Source organism: Epinephelus moara, chromosome 2 (genome assembly GCF_006386435.1).
Source record: "Epinephelus moara isolate mb chromosome 2, YSFRI_EMoa_1.0, whole genome shotgun sequence".
Taxonomy (NCBI): Eukaryota; Metazoa; Chordata; class Actinopteri; order Perciformes; family Serranidae; genus Epinephelus; species Epinephelus moara.
Genome location: NC_065507.1, coordinates 26,569,663 through 26,594,122, shown reverse-complemented (window position 1 = coordinate 26,594,122; position 24,460 = coordinate 26,569,663). Strand labels below are relative to the sequence as shown.

At 40.9% G+C, this 24,460-nt stretch overlaps 1 protein-coding gene across 9 annotated transcripts in view; it reads left to right on the top strand.

The window, feature by feature from the left end:
- lrfn1 (leucine rich repeat and fibronectin type III domain containing 1) overlaps positions 1-24,460 on the top strand; it is a 149,982-nt gene that overhangs the window by 109,027 nt on the left and 16,495 nt on the right. For all 9 annotated transcript variants that reach the window (XM_050063779.1, XM_050063762.1, XM_050063798.1 and 6 more), the window contains one exon: positions 7,051-7,166. The gene's annotated coding sequence lies outside the window, so the exon portion shown is untranslated. The remainder of the gene's footprint in view (positions 1-7,050; positions 7,167-24,460) is intronic.

Genomic DNA, 24,460 nt, shown 5'->3' with positions numbered 1-24,460 from the left:
CGAGTGATTCGTCACTCGGTAGGCAGTCCCTCCCTGCACCCTGGCTGCCTCGCGACTTGTGAGTGATTCATCATTCGCACAGACCGAATCGGCAGTTCCACTCCCGGCCTGCACGCTCGCTGCTGAGCTCAACTGAACTGAGAAATGAATGAATCAGTTCCGCAAGGGATTCAGTTCAGTACGTTCACTCAACAGATTCGTTCTTTTGAACGTTTCGTTCGCGAACGGCACAACACTAATGCTAACACGGTAAACTAAAGCCTCATACAGACTATGAGATTTTAGCAATCATCTGAGTTAAGTGCAAGCTACCCTGTGTGACATGGATCTGATAAACTTGTATACAACATCTACATCATACAGGCAAGGCTCAACTCCACAAGGTTTTCCTCTTTACTGGTTTCCCACACATTTCTTTTAGCGCGTTTTGCCTCCATGGCGAGCCGCTATCTGTCTGTGTGTTGGGTTTAGTACCAGTGTGTTATTTCATGCTACATTTCTACTGGTTGGTTTGAAGACGTAGATGGTAACAGCAGTCACACAGTGAGATGGTCATCCCAAATATTTGACACTGTCAGAATTTCATCCCAGGCTGTCTCTAATCGTAAGACTGTGACAGCTAGGGTGACCATATTTTGATTTCCAAAAAAGAGGACACTCGGCCGGCCACGACATAGCCTACTTAAATGATACTCGCAGTTTACTCAAAGATGCCTTATAATTTTAATATATTTAAAGTTTATGTGTATGGATAGAAAATTCAGTTATATTACAAAATAATATCTCTCAAAGACAGAAATTCAGATAGGCCCCTATAGGGGACACATACAGACACAAGAGTGTGGCTACCCGATCTGAGCCCGACGGTACCCGACGGGTCGGGCCAGGATTGGTCAAAAATGTATAAATTGTATTCGGGCTCGGGTCGGATTCGGTCAGCTTTCAGTGAAAATGTAGTGTAAAAATAAATAAAATCCTATTGTCTGTCCTGTTTATTGCTTGGGGACTGTTATTTACGTGACAACACCTGAACATTACACACACACACATTGGCTGTTTGTTTCTATCTCTCCCCTCGCTGGAAGTCTCCCGCCGCCGGCCTCCGCCTTGATTAAACGCTGAAAATAAAATAAAAGAGGGAGACAAGTTTTTCCTATTTTATCTTATTTTGTTATATTTCTCCCTCTCCCCTCGCTGGAAGCGTTGGACATCCCACCTCCTGCTCCCATCTCAAACAGGTCTCCCTCTCCGCTGAGCACACACGGCGCACGCCCGGCCTGTTAAATAGCCTGTAACCATAACAACTGTGTGACACAAACTCAGTGCTTTAGTAATTAAATAATGTCTGGCTCGGTTCAGGTTCGGACAGAGATATGTGGCCCGTGCCACACTCTGACACACACACACACACACACACACGGAAAACCGGACATTATCATCAATTTATAAAAAACCCCCGGACGGGACGTGAAAAGTGGACATGTCCGGGCAAAAGAGGACGTTTGGTCAGCCTAGTGAACCTCTCTCACTGTTGGACGTAGGACCATCATTTTAGAGCCACAGCCAAAGATATCGCCACGTTTCTTTCACGTCGGTCGTCTTTTGTCTGGGACAGCCCAAAATTGCACAGTGAATACTGGGCTTAAGATGGTGTATGTGCTGAACACTACTTAGCACCAGCATGTGCGCATGTTAGCATGCTGACATTAGCCTTTCACTGAAAGCACCACTGTGTCTAGCTACGCTCTCACAGAGCTGCTTTCATGGCGGTGGATTCTTAATCTTGTTCATTCAAAGATGTTTTGTTTCATAACATCTCATGTTTAGCTTTTCAAATGTAATGATTTCCTCCATAGCCAGCAATGCTTTTTACACCAAAGTGGAATAGTCATGTAGCTATTTACAACCAGATAGCATTGTGACAGAGGCAAACTCCCCCAACAGTGCCATAATGCTAATTATACCTGGGGTGGCTATGGTGTGTGTATTCCTGGGCTTCCATGCAACATCAAAATATGACGTTGACATGAGCGGGTCTCAGCTATTCTGCTAAAGTTTATGTACACAGTGTGCATTCAGCAGCTTTATACTGTACATCTTAAAAAACTGAAGATGATGAGCACACACTGACTCATGTGGGATTCAATTTTCAGTCCCGTTGTGTAAAAATTCTGCACTTGACCTATTCATCCACCATGTCTTACTCCCTCCATGGACTGTGTTGCTCTTTATATTACATCACCTGACTGTCTGGCAGTACATCTATGAGATATTTATCAGAATATTCAAGACTGACTAGTACTAGCCTTAACCGTGACCCCTTCGCCATCCGAACCACTTCAGATCTTGACGCATCAACATGACGAGCACTAGTCAGTCACAGCATGCAGTGATCCATAATAACGTGTTGCATGGATAGGTGCAAATAGCTTAATAGCTGCAGTGTGATCTGTGACTGTTTAATGTACAACTCTAATATACCTGTAATCATATAACATGACATATCTTATATGAATATGACATGAAGTACTTATCAATGAACAATCAACACCCCACGAGTGAACTACATTCACTGGTGAAGGCCACAAGATGTGGCTGAAAGCAAGTTATTATTCCCACACTTAGGAGCGAACCCTTAAGCTCAACATGTCTTCATGAGTTTTCAACACATTTATAGACCGCTGGAAGCTGCCAGTGAATAATTAGTACATATGTATATTTCAATAGTTAGGCTAAGGCTAATAAATATTTCATAGCAAGAAAATATGATTATGTTATACTGTTTGGTCATTCATATATTAACTGTTGGCACAAAAGAATGTCCTTATAACTGCTTACAATTACAATAAAGCAAAAATAAAAGCAGTGTTTTAAATGTTAATGTGCTGCTTATAAATGTTACACTGGAATTAAAGCGTTTTATGTGCTTATATTTTTAATAGGCCTATATTGTGGACAGCTGGCTGTGAGAAATTGTGATGAGTATTTTCCTCTATTTTCTGACTATTTAAAGTCCTGAAAATCTATTAATGAATTTAGTGGAAAACAATTGGCAGATTAATCAATAATGAGAGTAATCATTAGTTGCAGCCTCAGTTGGATTGTGGTTTAACTGCATTGCAGAATTCCAATCACAGTGCAGAGAGGCTGCTTCCATAGGTGGATCTGACAGTAACGTGAGCGAAATCCGATTGCTTGTTCAGATCTGTAACTTAATCCATGTTGACGTGACTGTATGTAGTCTCATTGAAAAGCAGGTGCGCCTTCAGCTAATGCATTACAGCAGACCTCCATATGTGATGCACCAGCCCCGTCTGATGGAGTCTAACCATAATACAACCAGCCTTAATTATCGCTGAGAATGGGCTTTCTTGGTCCCAACTGGCTCCTTTAGTTCCGGGCCTTTTCTTGGTAACCTTGCCCTGAAGCAGCACCAGATTCATGAGTATTGATTGGCTGGGACACACACATACACACACCATTCATCTTTTCTTGACCTCTAATGCCAAAGGTTTGTAGAAGCTAATAAAAAGCTAATTATTCAATCAAACCGCTCCTACAAGCAATTTTCCTTGAAACTGTTTTTTGCCTCATTTCAAGTAAAGAGCTCAGCTCGGTTCGAGTCAGGCCAGTGCGATGGGAGCGTTCATTAGAGTCTGGAGAAGTTTTAGATTAGCAGAAGCGGCTCAGACAAAAACAGCTGCTCGTCTTTAATAATGACCTCACTTTTGTGGTTTTGTCCCCAGTTGACTCTGATAATTTTGCACCCACTGATTAAACTGGATATATTCAATGTATTTAAACACATTAGGTCTACACTTAGTGACATATTTTCAATATGTTCACAGTTTCGGGGCATTGCTGTTCATGCACCCCTATTAGGTAGATGTAATTAGGCTTTGACTGTGGCAACACAGCTGCTGAAAACCCATGAATACGCACTATGAATCCAGCAGCATGATTGATACCTTGCCATGTAGCGTATATGATCCTGTGCGTAAATCAAGTCATTAATCAAAGTGCTGACATGAGGAGTAAATTACTGTAAAGCCAGTGGGGAAAGAGGAATGGTCTGATGGCGTTCAGTTTCGTGGATTTGCTGAGGATGAGTTTGACCTCACAGTTATGACAGCTATCGGGCTACTCTACACCTCCGAACAGCAGCACTGTTTCCTGAACGAGTGGCTCTGTCAGTCCACTGCTGAGTCATGATGACATTGACAATGTCCTTTAATAAGTGTGTTTCAGCCGCGGCTGCTTTATTGCTTGTCTTCATCTCGGGCACTGTGATTGCTTCAGTTAGGGAGAGGGGGGCACTTGCTGAAAAATTGAATTCTAACCAAAATCTTAACTCCAGTCAGGCAATTTGAAAACAATTAGTCTGTAATAAATACACAAAAACCTCCTCACATGCAGTGGAATTAATTTCCCATACTGATGCGGTCTATTAAATGATTTGGGTCCTTGCTTTCCTTGCCGGTAAGCTCAGAAGTGGCACCACTTCTGTTGACATCTGGGGAAAGGAGGAACACAAAGAAAGCAGCTATCTTATGAATGCATTCACTCAAATCTATAATTGATTGTAGCTCCAAGGCTTGCTTTTGTCTCCCCTGATGGTCAGCAGGATCTGATGTAATGAGATGCCTCAAGGTTTTTTGCAGAGCTTTCTTTTGCAGCTTTTGTCAAGCTGATATCTAAGAACTGGAAAAAATAAAATAAAAAATACCCCCCTCTCTTTAAGCCAGAAGAAAGATAATTCTGACATTGTCTTCTAAATTTGTAATTTGTAATCTTGCGTGCTGAGACAAAAAGTATGAAATGGCAATTCTATTTTATTCCAATCTTTAAATAAATCAATGTAGCTCTGATCCGCTTTTCCTGATACTTGCTGTAGGCAGAGTTTTCCAAGGAAATCTGCGAGCAAATCGTGATGTAGAAGAAAGCTTGTTTCAGATATCTTATTTTCACTTTCTAATACAATAATAACCCCCTGCCTCTACTATTCTCTCAGCAAACTAATTGTTATATACGGGCAGATAATGCTCTCACTGCACTACATTGAAGACCATTTGCAATCAAAGTTTACTTTTAAGCCCATTAAATACATACTTATGCCAGTGCGGCTCATATCTCCGACAATATGTTGATTAAGAAGGGGAATTTTAGGGTTATGGTTGTTTCCATCCTTCCTGTACAGTAACCTGACTGGCCTTTCGTTTGTTTTTCATGCCACACGCATTAAGTTGTCTCTCTGTGGAGTGACGGATACGATATAACCGCAGTGAGGTAAAAGGGCGAAGTCTCACCCCTGTTGTCATACCAGAGTATTTTAAGTAACAAAGCTGGAAGTGCAGGAGGATGACTGTCTCCCTAACAACCGTCTTTGTCTTGCAAAGATAGGAAGGAATCACCCTGATGGATAATGACTTGACGGAGGTATGTCCTTTGGCCAAAGTTGCCTGGCACTGTGGATTTTTTTCTTTCTTTTTTTTTTTGTCTTCTCTTTTCACTTTATATAAGGGCCTGGAGAGAAATGGAAAGAGAAATGGAGAAGTGAAATGTTGTGGAGAGGAGAGAGGAAAGTGGAGCAGGGAAGTGGAGTGTTTGATACAGTGAAGGGGAGCCATGTTGGAGATTAAGTGAGACTGGCTTGTCCTGGGCTGACACCGGACTTATCACACTGGGCCAGGTGATGATTTGATGCTTGGAAACGAAGACAGAACCGAAAAATCAGTTGTTAGACCATTGTGGATGGGTGAAGGACTTCTCGCTCGATACAAATGTACAACTTTATGCACCTCCCAGTGGTTGCTCACTGTCACATTGCAGTCACACCACTCACTGTCACATTGACTGCCGGAGTGGGCCGCAGCGACGCCACACACACACACGAGCAGGAGCAGTTAATATGCATGGCATGATAGACTGTGAAATGATAGACTGTGAAATTTCTGACACCTACACTCTTACTTTATTTCTTTCCTTCATTTCTTAAACTCTGACATGACAGCGCTGACTCCAGCCTGCGATGAACTGAAGAGGATCGAAGTGACGTATCAAAAAGCAAAAGCTTGCGTCATAAATACTTCATTGGCTGGATGAATAGCTGAAGGTGACAAGCCTAAAGTCCCTCTCTGAATACAAATTGATGTACAGTAGAGCCCGGAAGAAGAACCTGAGTGGAGAATTCTGTCTTTTTAATGCACGAAGACTCTCTGCAGACAAATGCGAGCGATATGGTAATCTCTCTTGGGTTGCGTGCTGCTGAACTGCAGGCAGAGCTGTGACATGTCATGCAGCTTGTTTTGAATTTTAGGGACAAGTGAGAAACTGGAGGCCTGTGACCTTGGCAGTCACCTCCATCCTGTTTGAGAAGAAAAAAAAAAGAAGCATAAATGAAAGAAAAATTCAGCAGTAGAAATAGCCTCCTAAGTGAGTTACAAAACCTCATCCTCATTCATCTTCATCATGCATGGCAAAGGCCTTATGTTAAAGCACAGAGTAATTATTTGGATCCATTAATCACCTCATTTTCTCAGCCACAAAATCTCATCACGAGCGCAAGATTCGCCTGTTCTTTGTTTTGCACAGATAAATTCCAAAGCTGTGTCAAAATATGATGAATTTTTCATTATGCTCCCCTTTACACTTTGTTCTCTTTTAGCTACAATGATGCAGTGAAATATTAATGACAGGACACACATTCATAGCCATGGTATCTCCAACTCTGTTTTTCTAATGCCGCTCCTGCTGCTTATGCTTCTTTCCTGTTGTTTCATAATCAGATCAGCGTTCATATCACACCCAAAGCTGCCAAGTGTAAAAAAGGAGCAAGCTCAGTCAATGAGATTATGAATGTATGACTGCTTCTCTTGTGTGTTGAGGAATGTCGGCTCTTTCACTAGAATGCTGTCGAGAAGTAGATAATAAACATCCCAAAGTGTGTTAGAACAACCACACGTCTGGCGGGGGTTTCGCAGTGTAGTTAGCGTGCTCACCTAAGCTGCCCTTACTCTAACAAAAAGACTAAATGTGTTTCCTGTCCTCTAGGTGGTGTTTTCCTGTGACGCCAGAGAGAGTCGCCTGCCTCAGCTCTGACTCTCTGACCGCCAGCTGATCGGCATGCTGATGTGAAACCTGCGATGGAGACTGGGGCTTGATATCTGGTGAGTTTGTCGTGTTTTCCAAGTCACTGCATATTGACTGAGCTGTCGCAGCCCCACCTTTTGCCGGGGCAGCTCTAACTATGCTGAAAATGTTGCGTTAGCAGTGGTGCATCAGCAGATTGAGGATGCAGTACTATGTGGATCACCGGTGGGAATTTGTTACAGAAAAGACAGTGAAACTACAGGTGCAGAGCAGAACTGGGTCAAATTTGCAATTGCCTTTTTTTCCCCTTAGTTTGACACAATTTAAACAGCCATATGGGTGGAGTCTGTCAAAGCAGAGTCAGCTTAATTGCATGGGTACACTACATTTAGACATAGTGTGCATCTGTGCAACGACTAATGCAAACATAAACACATGGCCGCTATATTTCCAGGGAAGTAGGCATGAGAAATAGATACATACAGTACACTGTAGATAAACAACAAATGGACACCAACATACAATGTCTGCGAGGTCACAAATAGTACCAGAGTGTGTGGGAGTGTGCTGGATAAACCGTTTGTGTAGTGAGCAACTTTATATGCATACAGTAGGTGGTTTATGGACAGTGTATACAACCTGCTTAGCTTTACGTTTGACAATAATGGATAATATGTACATTTTATAGCACAATTTATATAGCGCACTGTCGTATATATGATTTGTAAGTGCATTAGATGTTTCGGTATTACAGGGCTGTTGTACTGGGATTGTATCCTGGCAGCAAATGTCTGATTTAACTGTGCAAGAGGCTGATGGCATGTGGAAGGAAATGGCCTGCATTTGGTTTGAGACACGCGGCGACACAATAACGACAGAGGTTTTTTCCGACAAATAAATATAGTTGTATATTTTATATCAATACAACAAATTATGTTGAGACAGGTCATCATTCCTTCTATAATAATGGTAGTTTAACAAAAGGAAATACTGTTTAAATCTCTGCATTGTCAATGCTCTAAGCTTCTTTAAAGCATGATTTATAATAGATAATTGATTTGAAAAGATTGATGCTCAATTAGAGGAAATATAAACACAAATAAACGAGATTAATGTTGATGGGTTTTGTGGCCTCCTTATGTTTGCTCACTACAGTCTGTCTGAATAATATACTCTTATTGTCCAGTTGTCAAAATCAAGAAAAACAAACAATAAAAATACTGCTACTGCAAACATGTATCCTCAGAACATGCAGAGGTAGTATTTTTATCATCAGTTCTATTCTTTCATCTTAAAAACTGGGGAGTAAGAGCCAGTGAGACTACAGCAATACTCTCCTGTGAATAATTACTTTCCTATCTAAACATAGACTCAAAGGCAAACCTCACCCATCTAGCACCTCCTGACTTCACTAACTTCGCCAAGTATGTCAAATTATTTGACCCATGTGTGGAACAAAAAGGTTCTACCTGGAGTCGTAGTGTAATTGACTGCATCTCTAACTAACCCGAAATGGGCCATAAAAACACCCTTCAAAATGCTGCAGCAGTCCATAAACGCAGTTTCTTGTTTCAATCGTACATTATATAGCATGAAACTATTAATTAAAACCCTGATACACGAGAGGATAGAGTTAATGATCTGTGCTGCGTCTTCAGAGAGCAGTCAGCCGAGAATAATTGTGTGCATCTGAAGTGCAGTAGGTACCTGCATCCCCCTTAACATCTGTCTGGTGTACTCGGAGTGGGTTTGCATTCTGAAAATGTCATCGCACCACATCTAGGCACTGTATCTGATGCAGCGTGCCGCCAGTGGCAGTGCTTTGCTGAGGGTGTAGTTTTAGGAAAAGGTCTGGGTTATTCCCCCGGGGCAGTTCAGGAAGTGGGGGGGTGGGGGGGGTGGGGGGGGTGGGGGGGGGGGGGGGTGTTGCGAGGTGAGGTTATTTTACCTACCTCTGACCCTCTGCGGTCAGAGCCCCTGTGGTTTTCTGCGGTCAGGAGGGAATCACACAGTGCTGAGAACAAAGAAATATGATGGCTCCCACTTGTCCTCCTCTGGTTCAAAGGGAATGGCAGGGCAATGCTAATTAGCCAGCTTGTGTTACTGAATTGAACATAACTGCTGTTCCCTTCAGTGTTCCCCCTCCCTCTCGTCGTGCGCCTAACAAGCAGCGTCTACAACAGTTATGCACCCTGCATAACTCTGCATATTTTTGTGCACCGTGAGACATCCTGTTCTGTTGCTGTCCTGAAAAAGGAAATAATTCCCATCATTAGATTAATCCTTTTCAAGAGAATTGAATTCACCCTTTCCTGTTAAATAATAGCAATTTGTTTTGTGAAAGTACAGCAGTTCTGGCCCATATGTATTCTTTCGACATCTTCGCCCAGCTGTTCTTTGGAGTGTAGTTTAATCCTGGCTGTCAAGTTTGAGGGCGATAAGAGGCGTAACAACAGGATTCCCCACCAGTTCATCTCGGCTCGTTCAAAATTATGGTACTACAACTGAGAAAATGGTGCTCTGTAAGTAGGTAGTGAATTCATGTTTTTAATCAGGGATCGAGGGGAGAGTGAGGAGGAGGTCAAGTTATTATCCTCACATATTCAACATTCCAGTGGCGGCGCTGTGCATATACGCCTCCCCTCCCTCGTCTTGTGTTCTGTGGTCTGCGTCTCTTGTCAGAGTAATCTGAGTCTTGCAGTCAGTGTTTCCTGGAATACCAAGTATCGAAAGGCGGTGACAGGCGGCGTCGAGTAGCAGCTCAGAGTATCCTTGAGGTTTACGGAACATGTTGCCATGTCAAGATATCATCTCTTCACCCGATTCCTGTTTCTGCAGCTGTAATCATACAAAGAAATTAAGCTGTACGCTCCGTGTCATCCACATCTCCAAGTAACAAGGGCTTTGTGAATTTGTAATGGTGTAGCAGAAGCTATTTCAAATGATAGTGGAGGAAAATATGGTAAAATCAAACATCACCTGCATGCGTGCGAGCACAAGTCAGATACAATAGATGCGTAGCTCCAGGGGGGTTGTGCTCAGCGTCTTGGTGCTTTCTCTCTCTTTCTCTCTCTCAGTCAAATATCTTTTTGTTAGTGCAGATGCACTCAGGGTTGGCAAACACATTGAAGGCTGAGTCACTTAAACAGCCTCATCTTGACACGCAGCTGACTCACAGTCTATTGATTTCTTCATACATCATATTCTTTTGTACTGTTCGTTGTTATGTATGTATACGGGGAGGGAGGGAGGCCGTTGTTTGAACTCCTCCAAGGCACATATGTTTGTCTCGGAGCTACATCACGTGATTAAATATTCCATGTTTAATGGCACATGGAGGTGCAACCTTGTTGCGTAATCCTCATTAGTTACTAGGACTACAACTGAGTTTAAGAATCCATTTTCATTAATAGCCGAGAATAGCACAATCGGTGTTGCCTGAACAAGCCTCTCTCCCGGAGCAGCAAAACAGAGAGCCTCTCATCTCGGTTGTCATGCAAGTGTAAAGCCTGGAGCTCATTCATTCAAAATAAAAGGTGCATTACATTTTTGATGCAACTTTTACTGCAGTGCTTGAATCCAAAGAGGCAAGCTCTTAACCTAAAAAAGTTATCTGTAATCACTGGGACTGTTTCTACTCACTGTTCTCCTTTAGAAATACATCGTTTCATTCAGTGTTGCAGAAACCAGCAGGGCGTCACAAAGTACAGAGCAGGAGGAAATCTGTCTTCTTCCTGCATGGAGACAAAAGTCAGTGAACTCATACCCCATTGATTCAGAGCCCAAAAACTTGGTTTTCAGCTGGAACCAAAAATAGCACAGTTTCTTTGACCTACAGTGCCAACCATGACATCACTGGGCTTGTCATATTGTACAGGGTTGGACAAATGTCGAAGTCAAGCAAGAAATTGACAAAAAAGAGCGTGCAGTGGTCTCATTAATTGTTGCTTCATGCTTGTTTTTGGGGTAAAAACAAATGTTTTGCACTGTTGTGCATTGTGAAATGTCCTCCGTCCATGATACATCCTTGATACAATGGTTTTGCAGAAAACTGGTAGAAATGTGGGCTGGTTTGCTAGATAGCAACAAAGTTCCAAGAATCAGACTCAAGAACAGTCAGTTTGGCCGAAAAAGAGTATTCAAGATAAAAGTCAATGATACAGACAGAAGGGAAACCAATTTGAATATCAAAGTTAATTTTGTCCCTGAGGCACCCCAGACCCACAACATGTCTGAGCTAAGTATGCCTGTATGAATATTGTATGTGTGATGCATGTTTAGACACATACAATCTTAGAAGTTGTGGTGTCCTCACTGGAATTGTATTCTACTTTTTTTTTTTTTTTGAATAAGAGAAACAAAGTTTTTCTCTTAAAGTGCTAAAATGAATGTTCCCTTAATTGAGATATGATCAAAAAATGTTGTTTATTATAAGAGCTATTTTTAGGTATCTACCATAGCTCAATGGAAAAGTCTGTACCACCTGCTGTGCGGGGACATGTACAGAAACGCACCTACAGTACAGTGATCTTCTTTCATCGTAAATGTGAATGTCTGAGCATCCGCCTCCGTATCTCTACTCCCGTCCCTGTGAGTGGCTCATGCTTTAAAGTGGCCAGTTTCACTGTCCATCTGTGCATTGGTCTAAACAAGGCCATGACAGGAGCTCGCTTCCTTTCATATCGTTTACCAAAAACAGCGTTTGGGAGTAGTGATAGTGGCAGACGAGGAGCTGGTTATGAGCCACAGCTCCTCCATTGTCTAGCATGCTGGAGAAAGAGTGGGAGCCCCTAAAGAGGCCTGGCAGAGTCTCTGCTTCCATCTGCCTGCATGCCTCGCCATGGAGCCCAGCTCGCACCACTTGAGATTATACTCACGTCCAAGCTGTTACTGTAATTTGCATTGGCTCATAGGCAGAGGAGAGTGAGGAGGAGGAGGAGCTGCACATGAGGCAGGGATGTTATAAGTGGTCCTGGCAGCACAATGAGCTTGCCTGGGCGTAGTATTATGTACAAGTGGCATGCGCAGAGCTATATTAAAGTGCAATAATGGCACCGAGCAGGTTGCCCTGCTGTCCAAGATTATTGTCTGTGTTAGTGTATGAAGTAAATTATAGAAATGTTGCGTTTGAAACTGTCCCAGTCACATTCAGTATTGGGGTTATGTGCATTATAGCTGCATCATTCACAGTTCATTCCCAGCTCCTGTCTGCAGCAGCAAATGGAAACGATCAGAATACATGAAACCAATACAACACCTGTCATTCTGAAACACCATACCCTTTGTTATGTATCCCTACTAATTAGCAAGTGATGTGTTCATTTCCCTGTAATTCATTTAGATGAAAGGTCACACACCTGGAGGAAACCCACGCAAACACTGAGAAAATAAGCAACGCGAGCGAGGGCTGTGGCCGAGGATCAAACTGGAAAACAAAAACACATGAGCTGCTGAGCCGCCCTCTCTGTTCCAGATCATACATCAAACCTGGGAAGCAATCATAATATCGTCTTTCAAATCCAAGGCAGCGGCTTTATTTACAAACCATTTTCTGTGCTGAATGTGTCTGCATTGAATATGGCAGGAGAACTCATCTGGGAGGTGTTGAATATGTAGAAACTGCTTGATGTAGGATTTTTGAATTAAATTCACGTTTTCCCTCAATAACGGGGAACAAAACCAAAAAAGCACTTTCCTGCTCAATCCCACTGAATGTTCTCTGATGTCCTCGTTTTTCAGGCTTAATTTGTTCCTGACTTGATAGCTTTTGGACTGCAATTTGGTTCAGCGGCTAATTTATCAAATTTACTAATTAACAAGAGACGGAAAATAAAGAGCAATTTCTGATAATGCCACCTTCATCAAATAGGTTGTGAACTAATTATTTATGGTACAGCCACAAGTACAATGACCCATAATGAACTTCCTGTAGCTGGTGGTGAAGTCACTACATGTGCAGTATTTAATGCTTTCTATCCATTAACTTTCTCCAGCACAATTATTCTAGTCAATAGACCTCAACCTTTTCTTATATTGTCGTTAAAGGAAATGTATTTCCGAGGTAAAAAAAAAAAAAAGCTTTACAAGTTAAATTGAAACTAGGGCAGTAGCTTAAGTATTGTGGAGACAGGGATGGAGGTTCAAATGTCAGGCCAGTTTTAATCCATTTTATTTCCTTTGGCAAGTTTGAAAGACATCAACATTTCTTACACAGCAGTTAATCCTTTTCTGTAACACTGACTTTCCATTATAGAGAAAGTAAAATGGACTTTTTCCGTGAGGCTTCAGCTTTATTAACTTTGTGCAGAGCTCTAAAAACAAAAATATAGATAAAAAAAATAATAATTATGCGACCGATAAGACAGAACTAAATATGCCTTTCAGTCTCAAATAGCAGGCCTGACAGGTTTGTGACTGGGGACTGACAAAGTGTGGGATGAACTTGCCTGCACATTAATTACTAATTATACTGATATGTCATGGATTTAATGCATTGACCTGATTTCCCTAAAAAAAACTGTAATTGAAGGCAGAAATAGCAAATAAGGATCTAATTTACTCAGAAAATCATGCACATCAGACTTTTTTTTTAGCATGACCTGTGTTTGAACTTGGGAGGCATGGCTTGTAGATTGGGTTTTTATTTTTTAACACATTGAAAATATAAACAGTTTATTATTATCATACATGCTGTATGGAGCCATTTGTTTATTCATTCATTTTCCGTAACCACTTATCCTGTTGGGGGCTTTGGGTGTGCTGGAGCCTATCCCAGCTGACACTGGGCGAGAGGCAGGGTGCACCCTGGACAGGTCACCAGACTATCGCAGGGCTGACACATGGAGACAGACAACGATTCACACTCACATTCACACCCGCGGCCAATTTAGAGTCACCAATTAACCTGCATGTCTTTGGACTGTGGGAGGAAGCTGGAGTGCCTGGAGAAAACCCACACTGACACAGGGAGAACATGCAAACTCCACACAGAAGGGCTCCCCCACCCTGAGGTTCAAACCAGGAACCCTCTTGCTCAGTGCCTTAAGTGGGCCGGTATGCACCGCCACTTCTAGATTTTTAGCCCCTGGCGTACTGGGACTTTTTACAGAGTACTGGGACTTCTCATGAGCTCATAGTAGCCTGTCCTGTTTTATTTCTATGGCTATACTACATTACCCAGTGTGGACCACGTTATGTACAAGTACGCGCCACACGCCTGTCCCTTCTCGCGAGACGTTTGTTGCGAAGTCGAGTCTGCCAAAGAATAAGAAGAGATCTCGCGTTAGTACAGTTGTTGTTGTTAGTTGCACGCGAGGCGCTACATCCCATGGCTAGTTGCAGCCAAAAGTTTCGTTTCATACAACGGGTGATTTCAGTCTGTTGTAAATGTTGGCATGGCTCCAAAAGGGCACAAAAAGAACCCGGACCGGGCCTGAATCGTATGATGACAGTGAAGATGCCACAGAAAATGCAAGTGAAGAGCAGCCTGCAGCAGCTGCTAGCAGTAGCGCATCTGCTAGCAGCCAGGCTAGCAGCGAGTTGGCATCAGCAACACCTGTTGCCATTGACGTCAACAATAACCCCGTCACAGGACAAGAATGGCAAGGCAAAGGCAAAGGGATGCTATAAGGCAAACTAATATTAAATATAGTTTCCACAACTGCAGTGGCCTGGGAGACATGTAAGTTCAAGACAGAGATTTTTGTAAAATCAGCACTGATAAAAAGATTTTTTTAAATCAGCATCATGTTCTAGTATTTGAATGTATCACTTAATGATCTGCTGGTACCGAGCGCCCACCGCCCAATTTACCTGCTAACAGTTGAATAAGGGGAGTACTGGCACTTATTTTTTTCCACTTAAAGCACTGCTCTTGCTGTGAATGCCAACCACTGCACCACCGTGCCGTCAGCTATTTGTTTAGTTAAGGTTATTATTGGCAGATACCCTGTGGAGTTTTTAACCACTAATGGTGCTACAGACAGGATTTGGGTATAGCGGAATACAACAGCATTACATATTCATGATTTTAAGATAAGATTAATTGTATTAAGTTACAGTTTAAATTGGTGGTAATCTGAATACAGTTATTGTCTTTTAATAATAGATTACTTAAGGGATTACTTAATTTGTGTTTGTTTTATTTGTTCAAACACCACGTTCTAACTGAATGTGATGCCAGCAAGCATCGGCGACAAAATCAGTTTCATTGTTTATTTTCAACTGGAATATTTTGACTGGCTACAGCGTGATGCCATTTAGAGCTGAACTTTTGCTGGACGCCATGTTTCTATTTAATCCTGTCACTTGCTTTGAAAGGACGGCAATACATGAGGAACGACTGATTTGTGAAGTTAAAATGAGGAGTCATCGGCATAAGTTTCTGGTAAATTACCATCGCTAATAACAACCTACTTGCTGTTGGCGCTCAGGCACAAACTGGACCGTTTGTAAATTTGGAGCGCTATCGGTGTCATTGTGACATCGGCTCTAAAAGGGTCTATATTTCCGATAAACAGATTTTTAAAAAGTTTATGCAGTGCACCAGCCGCACAACAACAGGCAGAGGAGATGCAAAGCCAGGACACTGTCAGCAAGTGGGTTTTTTTTGGCATTGAAATATAAGACCCAGACGAATGAGTCAGCAAGACCATTTTGAAGTATTCCAAAAATTGTGTTATTTAGTCTGAGCAATCTAATACATTACAGGGCATGTATTCAGTGGTCTGTGGGGAAATACATTTTAAAATTACTTGTATTTTTTAGGTAAATTTGAGTTTGTGCTCAAGGATACACAAAAATTGGCTGTGTAAATCTTTAAATAGGAATAAACAAAACATTTGTCAGGTTTAAGGCCTCAAGGATATACTCAAACCAATGTGTTTACACTCCCCAGGGTAACTTTAACTTGAATTTAGTTGAAGGAGCATTGTGGTTTACTTCAACTTTATGTGACCATTGTGATTCTATGGATTGTGCTAACTTTGCCCTTGCCACCTCCTTTTGGTGAGATTTGGGGAAACGAGGACTTGTGCAAAATAACGTGCTGTCTTTCTTTATATGAATCATTTCACTGATTTTTTTTCTACCTGGGGCTAAATTATCCGACAAAGTTGTGACATTTCCTCTCAGCTACCATTGTCAGTCAGATCATAGGGGGTTCAGGAAAATGTATATCCAGATGCTACTGTTCACTGCTGGTTTATTGCCATTTTACATGTTGCAGTTGTTTTTCTCTCATCGTATGGAGAGCTGCGTGTTTGGTCAAGTCATCCTCGACCTTTATCTCCAGTTGATTTTGGGGAGATGCAAAATAGTCTGATGGCAATGTTGATAAGCTTTGCAAATTTTAGCTGTCTGAGTTACACAGCTGAGATCCTTCTTATCTTTGGACATGTCTATTTTACAAGTCTGGCATCTTTGCAACAAATGTTTTCCTCCGCAGTGAGCACAGAAGAGCAGTGACCGAAAGAACACCACCAGTTTCCTTTGGCACGATGTCTTTTGGGATTGTGTTGTCTGTTGCCTCTGCCTCCATTTTTCATCGTTCCTCCTCCATTTCCTTTAACTGCTGGTCTGTGTTCTCCTGTTCAAATAAATACAGTTGACTATCACAGTGAAAGGACCTGTAATGAGCCTCATAATACTCCAGAGATAATCCTCCATTGTATTTAGTTTAGAGTTTCCTTCGAAGAAAGTAAACCTCAGTTAAAGTCTGCCTCACACATGTAAACAAACTGGATTGCACAGATTAATATGCAGGGTTATTAGGCCAGCCAGCAAGTTGCCCCAGATGTAGATCCCTACGCAGTTAGCCATAAAGGCAGCTCCAGGCATCTGCTTTCTGTGTTTAATTCCAGTCGGACTCAGCGGCAAGTGTTTAAAGTGATTCATGTAAAAAACAGGTTTATTTAAAGAACTGTAGGAGGCTCCCACAGCTTGCACCAAAATACGCGCGAGTCCTTGTTTTCCTAAATCTCTACAAAGGAGGTGGCGATTGCAAAGGTAACAAAGCCCATTGAGCCACAATAGCCACATTTATGAGAAACACGCCATGTTGAAATACATCGGATTTATCCTTTAAGGATTACATTTAAAATATACATAAGAAAAGAGCAACATGACACCTCTTCTTGGGAGGTGCACCTCAAACAAAAATAAAACAAGATCAGGATGCTACAAAACACTCAAATACACAAATGTGCATTATGCAAATGCTGACAAAAGCAACCGTTTGACAAAAGCAACTGGTGCACAGAGTAACGTGCTTTTTGTCTTAGTGGAGTCACAGTAAACCAATAAAGGCACTGGTACATAATGACTGGTTCTTGGTGATAAAATTATGTTGTTGGAAGCAGTCAGTGTTCACTTTAATTCACTTCATTCTCTTGGTACAAAGCCAAGTGTAGATAAATCCACACCTTATGTGTATTTACTGCCCCACTGCCACTGTGTACGTATTGACGTTGCAAGGTGCTTTATTTGGCACAGAGACGGGATTAGTGAAGCTCAGATGCCCTGTAGTGTATATACGAATATAATACCCACAATATATGTTTGACAAAAATTCTGCCTAAACCTGCTTTGCGTAAGCTTTCCTATGAAGTGTGTCAAATTAAAACTGTGCAGTCTATTATTTGTGTGCACTGAGTGAATCTCATGCAGCCGTAGCTGCCTCGTTCTGAGGTTGTGACACACACTCATAAGCATTACAGCCTTGAGTGAATTTGGGCCACTGTCTTCTATATCAATTAGAGCTGTATGAGTTTTTCATTATGGCGTCCAGTTCTTAGTGTAGATTTATTCATGTGGTTCCCATTGGTAATAAATCTCAATTGTTTTTGTTAATTAAATGATATTGTAGTCATAAAGGAGAAGGTACAGATTTGGTATTAACTTTGTATTTGACTAAAGAAACAAAATGATGAATGGGGTTATCTATATTTATTGGGGTCTGGATGGAAAGAAACACAATGCCCTAGTACAGTATAACAAGCTCAGGAGTCTGCGGCTAAGCTAGCAGCTCTGTGAGGCTGCACAGTGGTGCTATTAGCAAAGTGCTAACATACTGATTTATCTGGTATAATGTTTACCTTGTTCACAATTTTAGTTTAGTATGTTTGCAAGCTAATCTTAAATGCTATATCGTAGGCAACTGGACTTGCTTGCGTTTCTTGAAGATGTTTCGCCTCTCATCCAAGAAGCTTCTTCAGTTTTGATGTGTGGCTTAAAGAAACGCAAGCAAGTCCAGTTGCCTACAGTATAGCACTTAAGATTACCATGACTTGGATGACTGAGAATCTTCACTGACATTTGCAAGCTAATGTTTATTAATTAGTTCTAAGTACAATGTAAAGCTGAGGCTGAATGTCATTGTTTTTCAGGTATTCAGACAGGTATAAACCAAAGTACTGGACAAATTCAAGATTGATCTGATGATGATACTATATGAAAGGAACAAATATCTGTAGGTGCTTAAAAAGTCTAAAGTTTAATTTTATGAATATAAGCCATTTAAAGTCATTAAATAGCCTTACATTTTAATTTGTGTTAATTAATTGCCATAAACATTTTATCTAATTTCATTTATCCATCTTTTAATTCATTTTCGTAAAAATAATTCAAGCTCTTTTGCATAAGAGTCTGCATTTCTATTCAAATCTTTAAACCTACCACTGAACCTAATACTGTCTTTTTAGTTTATACTTGCTCTAACCTGTTGGCAAGATGTAGATTAACCTAGTTCACTCTTACAACCATATTCCTACAGAAAACCTACCTCTTTACAGGACTATATATGCTTTATACTACTTACCTACAATACTTGGTTAAGTCAAAGATTATTTGTCCAAAGATCAGTCTTAAATCTAGTTATAAATTCAAGAAGTATTCAACTGAAGTGTCTGATACCTGTAGACGCCCTGGTTGGGACACCACAGTTCTAACTATTCATCCTTACGTCTGTACCAAATTAGTGGAAAGCCATCCACTAAAGCAAAAGTCATGAGGACACATTGACTGGAAAACATGGATGTCTGTACCAAAGTTTGTCCCAATTCATGTTTCACTGGATGAGTGAAAACTTTGACTTGCTGGTGGCACTAAATAAAAAGTCAAAGTCATTAAGATTACTCCTCAGGACACAATGGACATCTGTACGATTTCATGGCAAGCCATCCAGTAGATGATGAGACTGACTCAAGCCTGATTTTTGGTGGGGCGCTCGACACTTTTGATCAGTGTCGCTCAACAGAAATTAAACACTTGTGTGTCATTTTCAATTTATGCCTCTGCGAAAGGTTTTAAGTCGTCTCCATGGTAACTAGACACCCCTGAGGGTTTTTTTTTTTTTTTACAATCCGAATCTTTTTCTGTTGCATTTAGTGAAGCACTATCTGCACAGACAGCTGTTTCAACAGAATATTCTGCTGTATATGTGTGTTTTAATTTATGAACCGCATCTACATTGATTGATCAGCTCCCAGTCTGGCTGTGAGTGGCAGACTCTCCTCGCTCACTACAGTGGGCTGGAAAAAAAACTCAATGAATCAATAAGTAGAAACACTGTTGATTACTTCACGTGAAGCTGACATGGTGAAGGCAGTTTGACCAGTCGCTGTGCTCTCAACTCCCGGGGAGCTGCTGCTGACAGACAGACAGAGCCATTGAATGCAGGTCAGAGTTAGTGTGGATTGAAACCTACAATCTCCAGTAACAAACTGTGCAACAACATATGTTAACAACATGATAGAATTCACTCATCAAAGGTGTCAAGCACCCTACTATAAATAGGCTTAAAACCCCAAGAATTTCAAATTGATGTTGCCAGAGGAAATGTTAGACAATCCCTGAAGTCTTTATGGTTCATCCTATGGGGACTATGAATGTTTGAACAAATGTTACTGCAGTACATCCATCCATTTTCATCCACTTATCCGGGGTCGGTTCCCAGGGACAGCAGGCCAAGCAGAGCACCCCAGACATCCCTCTCCACATCAGCGCTTTCCAGCTCCTCCTGTGGGACCCCAAGGCGTTCCCAGGCCGGATGAGATATGTAATCCCTCTAGCGTGTCCTGGGTCTACCCCAGGGCCTTCTTCAATACATCCAGTTTTGTTTTATTTTTGTTTTTTTAGATATTTCAGTGTGGACTAAAGTCGTAGACTGGCAGACTTACCTTTTAACGTGACTGAAAACTCAAGATAGATACTGGAAATTTCAGTATCTTTGTCCTTAAAAAAACCCACAATTGGTCTGTGACAGTCTGTGTTTGTTTATGTGTTTGAATAAAATCCAAATCTTTGCCTTATTATAGCTGATATAATTGATTTGAAGGAATTCATTATTTGCAATTCCACTGTGTGATTAACAGATGGTCTTTATTGTTTGTTTCAGACACGGTTCCTTTATAGTGAAACAAGCTGGTCAGAAATCCAGCTTCAGTGCGTGAAACAGCTTACATTAATGAATGCTCTGTGCATGCCTGTCTTGTTGTAAAATGAATGCAGTGTATCTCAACCAGGAAGGGTTTTAAGTTCAGCCATTTGATACATTTTCTCTCTTCTGTAAATCGGCTCTTTGCTGGAGTCGGCTGTGGCAGTAAGGCACATAACAGGCATGCATATTACCTCGCAAGGGTACATACAAAGCAGGATCAATGCAGTATAGGAGCCTTGGGAGGAGGATTTGAAACCAAGTGTGGATTCCTCAGCATCACTGTAGCACAAAGTGGCACCACAAGACACCAATTCAGAGGGTCTATTCAGCTTGTCTGCACAGATCGAGGAGGGCATAGAGCTGCTATGCTTAGGAACAAGAAGACAGGAATAAAATAAAATGGCAAGTCTGAGGATAAAATGATAAATGTAGAGGACAAACAATGAGAAAAAGCCGCCGCCACATGGGAACACATGCAGAAACTACATATAGAGGAGACCATCATGCTGCGGTGTTTGTAAATCATCAATTCTTGTCACTGCGTTACAAAATAGTCTAGAAATAGAAATCCCATAAGCTAGATGTCATTCAGAATCACCGTCTGTCCTCAGATTGTTTGCTAGCAGCTCCTGCTTTTATCATGGCTTGTTTGTTTGTGTTTCTTTCCTCTCTTTTTTTTTTGACAAATACGTCGACTGTACTTTAGCAGTCTCTTGGAAGGTGTCAGTGAAATAGCTACATGGAGAAAAGAGTAACAGCCACACTGTTTATTGTCAAGGTATTTGCTGATGTTGCGGCAGTCCTATCTCCTAAAAATGACTCCAAAAATAAAGATACAGATTCAGTGTTTTGGAGTCAGTAAAGAGAATATGTACTGGTGTGTTATACTTCATTAGCAGGATATTCAGATCATTCAGTGGTGATACATGCATTAAATATACTAAAAATCTGAGTAATTTGTAGTTTACTTGAGTATTTAACATTGTATGCCAAGTTATACCTTTACTCCACTACATTTCACATGTAAATATTGTACTTTTTATGTCACTAAAATTCTTTGGCAGCTGTCATTACTAGTTACTTTGCAAATGAAGATGGTATAAACCTATAATGAGCCTGTGTATGTAACACTTGCAACACTGCATAATGAGTGCTTTAATTTTTTAACCTTTAAGTATATTGTTTTTCCAGTAATACCTTTACTTAAAGGTACATTTTTTTAGGATTTAGTGGCATCAGCAGTGAGGATTACAGCTTGCAACAGCTTCTCCCAAGTTAGAGGTCCTTTAGTTTCAGTTTTTTACCAGTATTATTTGCAGAGGTCTTCTCTTCTCCAAAACAAGCAACAGGTGATTAAAACCAGTAAAAACCACAGAATAAAGCAGTGTTTTTCCGGTGCTGTTCAGCTTGTTGCAAACAGTCCATGAGCCCAACACCTGCTGATGTATGCTCACTTTTTTCTCTAATAACCTAAGATCCAGATGTTCAGGAGGTTTTTAACAGGAGCCGAATTATTTGCAGAAGTCCCTTCCTCTGCAAAGCAAACAAACTAGCTAATAAAAACGGTAAAAAGACTGAATAAAGCGGTTTCAATATGTTTTTTTCTGACACTGTTCATCACAAAGGGGCTGCCAACTACAGTTGCCGACGCAGAAACGCAAATGGCCCTATCTAGAGACAGTGTTTGGTTTGTTCTTTCTGGGCTACTGTAGAAACATGGCAGTGCAACATGGAGATCTCCATGGACGAGGACCCGCTCCCTATTTAAATAACATTCAATAAACATTCTAAGGTAATGAAAACACAATGATTCTTGTTTTCAGTTGATATACAACAAAAAAAACATACTTATTTCCATTTTTGCCAATAAATGCCCTGTAATCCTACACACTGGACTTCTCAGTGAGATTTTTAATCCCAGACTTGTATTTTTTGAATCGTGGCCTCTCTACTTTTTAGTCTAAGATCTGAACACTTTCTTCCACCTATGATATCATAAAACATGCAGCAGTGCAGCTCATCTTTATCATAATTGCCACAGTGTCCTCAATCCAAAGTGTGAACTTCAAAAAGGCGGGCTTCCTCTCTGAGTGTGAGGCTCTGCGAAACCTCTCACAGCAAACCCTAAAATGGGCAAATGGCCATTGTGAACCAAAGGGCAGTGCATTGTCCTATGCTTTCTATTAATTGTGACAGCCAACAGATGGACTGCAGTCAGAGGTTCAGTTTTTCTTGGGCTCAGTTGTGGAGGCAATTTGTGTATAAAGTGGATTGACTGGAACGACACCACATCCAATAATTGTATTATGCATCGTATGGTGTTTGTGATTAGTGAGACTATTTCAGTAAGGAATGCAGTGGATGTACAGTAATCAGGATTCTGTGAGACTTAAAAAGCAGGAAATAATCACTTCACATGGGAAAGTGCTCGTATGTTATCCATGTAAATCAAGATAATGTCCCCTGTTGATTATATGAGTGGTTTGACATATTTACGGAGCACTGCATAGCATGATTATGTGTGGAGATTGTCTGATATAGAGAAATTCTTAAACAAATGTTCATCAGTTATTTGATGCGCACAAATATTCACTGCTTTCAGCTTTTTAAATGTGAATATTTAAGATAAGATATACTTTACTGATCCCCCAGGGGGAAAATTCAAGTATCACAGCAGCGCAAGAGAAAATCAAAGGACATTAAATAGAATAAGATTGAAGAGAAAAAATAAAAAATAAAAAAGATAATAATAGATAAATAAAAGATAAAATAAAACTGATACATTTATATATGATATATGTTTTCTACCTAGTTCTTGTTAGTAAATTTAATATTTTGGGTTTAGACGCTGTTACTTATACAAAAAATATATATACAAATATGTCAAATTAAGGCTCTGAGAAATTATGATGGACATGTTTCATTATTTTCTGATATTTCATAGACCAAACAATTAATTGATTAATCAAGAAAATAATCTGCAGATTAATTGCAGTAACTTTGCCCACATTTTTTTGGAGATTTCCTTCTCTTAGGCTGTACGCAGGTTGTCAAAATACATGCACCGGCCACTTTATTAGGTACACCTGTTCAACTGCTCATTAACGCAAATCAGCCAATCAATGGTTCAGGCTGGTGGTGGTGGTGTAATGGTGTGGGGGATATTTTCTTGGCACACTTTGGGCCCCTTAGTACCAACTGAGCATGGTTTAAACACCACAGCCTACCTGAGTATTGTTGCTGACCGTGTCCATCCCTTTATGACCACAGTGTACCCATCTTCTGATGGCTACTTCCAGCAGGATAATGCACCATGTCACAGAGCTCAAATCATCTCAAACTGGTTTCTTGAACATGACAGTGAGTTCACTGTGCTCCAGTGGCCTCCACAGTCACCAGATCTCAATCCAATGGAGCACCTTTGGGATGTGGTGGAACGGGAGATTCACATCATGGATGTGCAGCCGATAAAACTGCAGCAACTGTGTGATGCTATCATGTCAATATGGACTAAAATCTCTGAGGAATGTTTCCAGCACCTTGTTGAATCTATGCCACCAAGAGTTAAAGCAGTTCTGAAGGCAAAAGAGGGTCTAATTAGGTACTAGCAAGGTGTACCAAATAAAGTGGCTGGTGAGTGTAGATATAGGTGGAGCTGACATTAATCACAGGAATGTCCTCCATCCCCTCCCATGTTATTTCCTTTTTATGTGTGAATACTTGTTATTCATCCTTCAGCAGGCGATATTCAAGCACACACAAAATTGATTTACTAAACCTAAACAATTAGCGGCATTTTTTATTTCAACTTTAAACGCCTAATTTTTTGAAAACATATATTAAGTAATTTGTAGCTGTAGCAGCGGTTATTGAGGTGTGATTTTATCTGTGAGGGAAGGTATTCAAATTAAAAATAACAGGTAGCAGGTAAAGAAT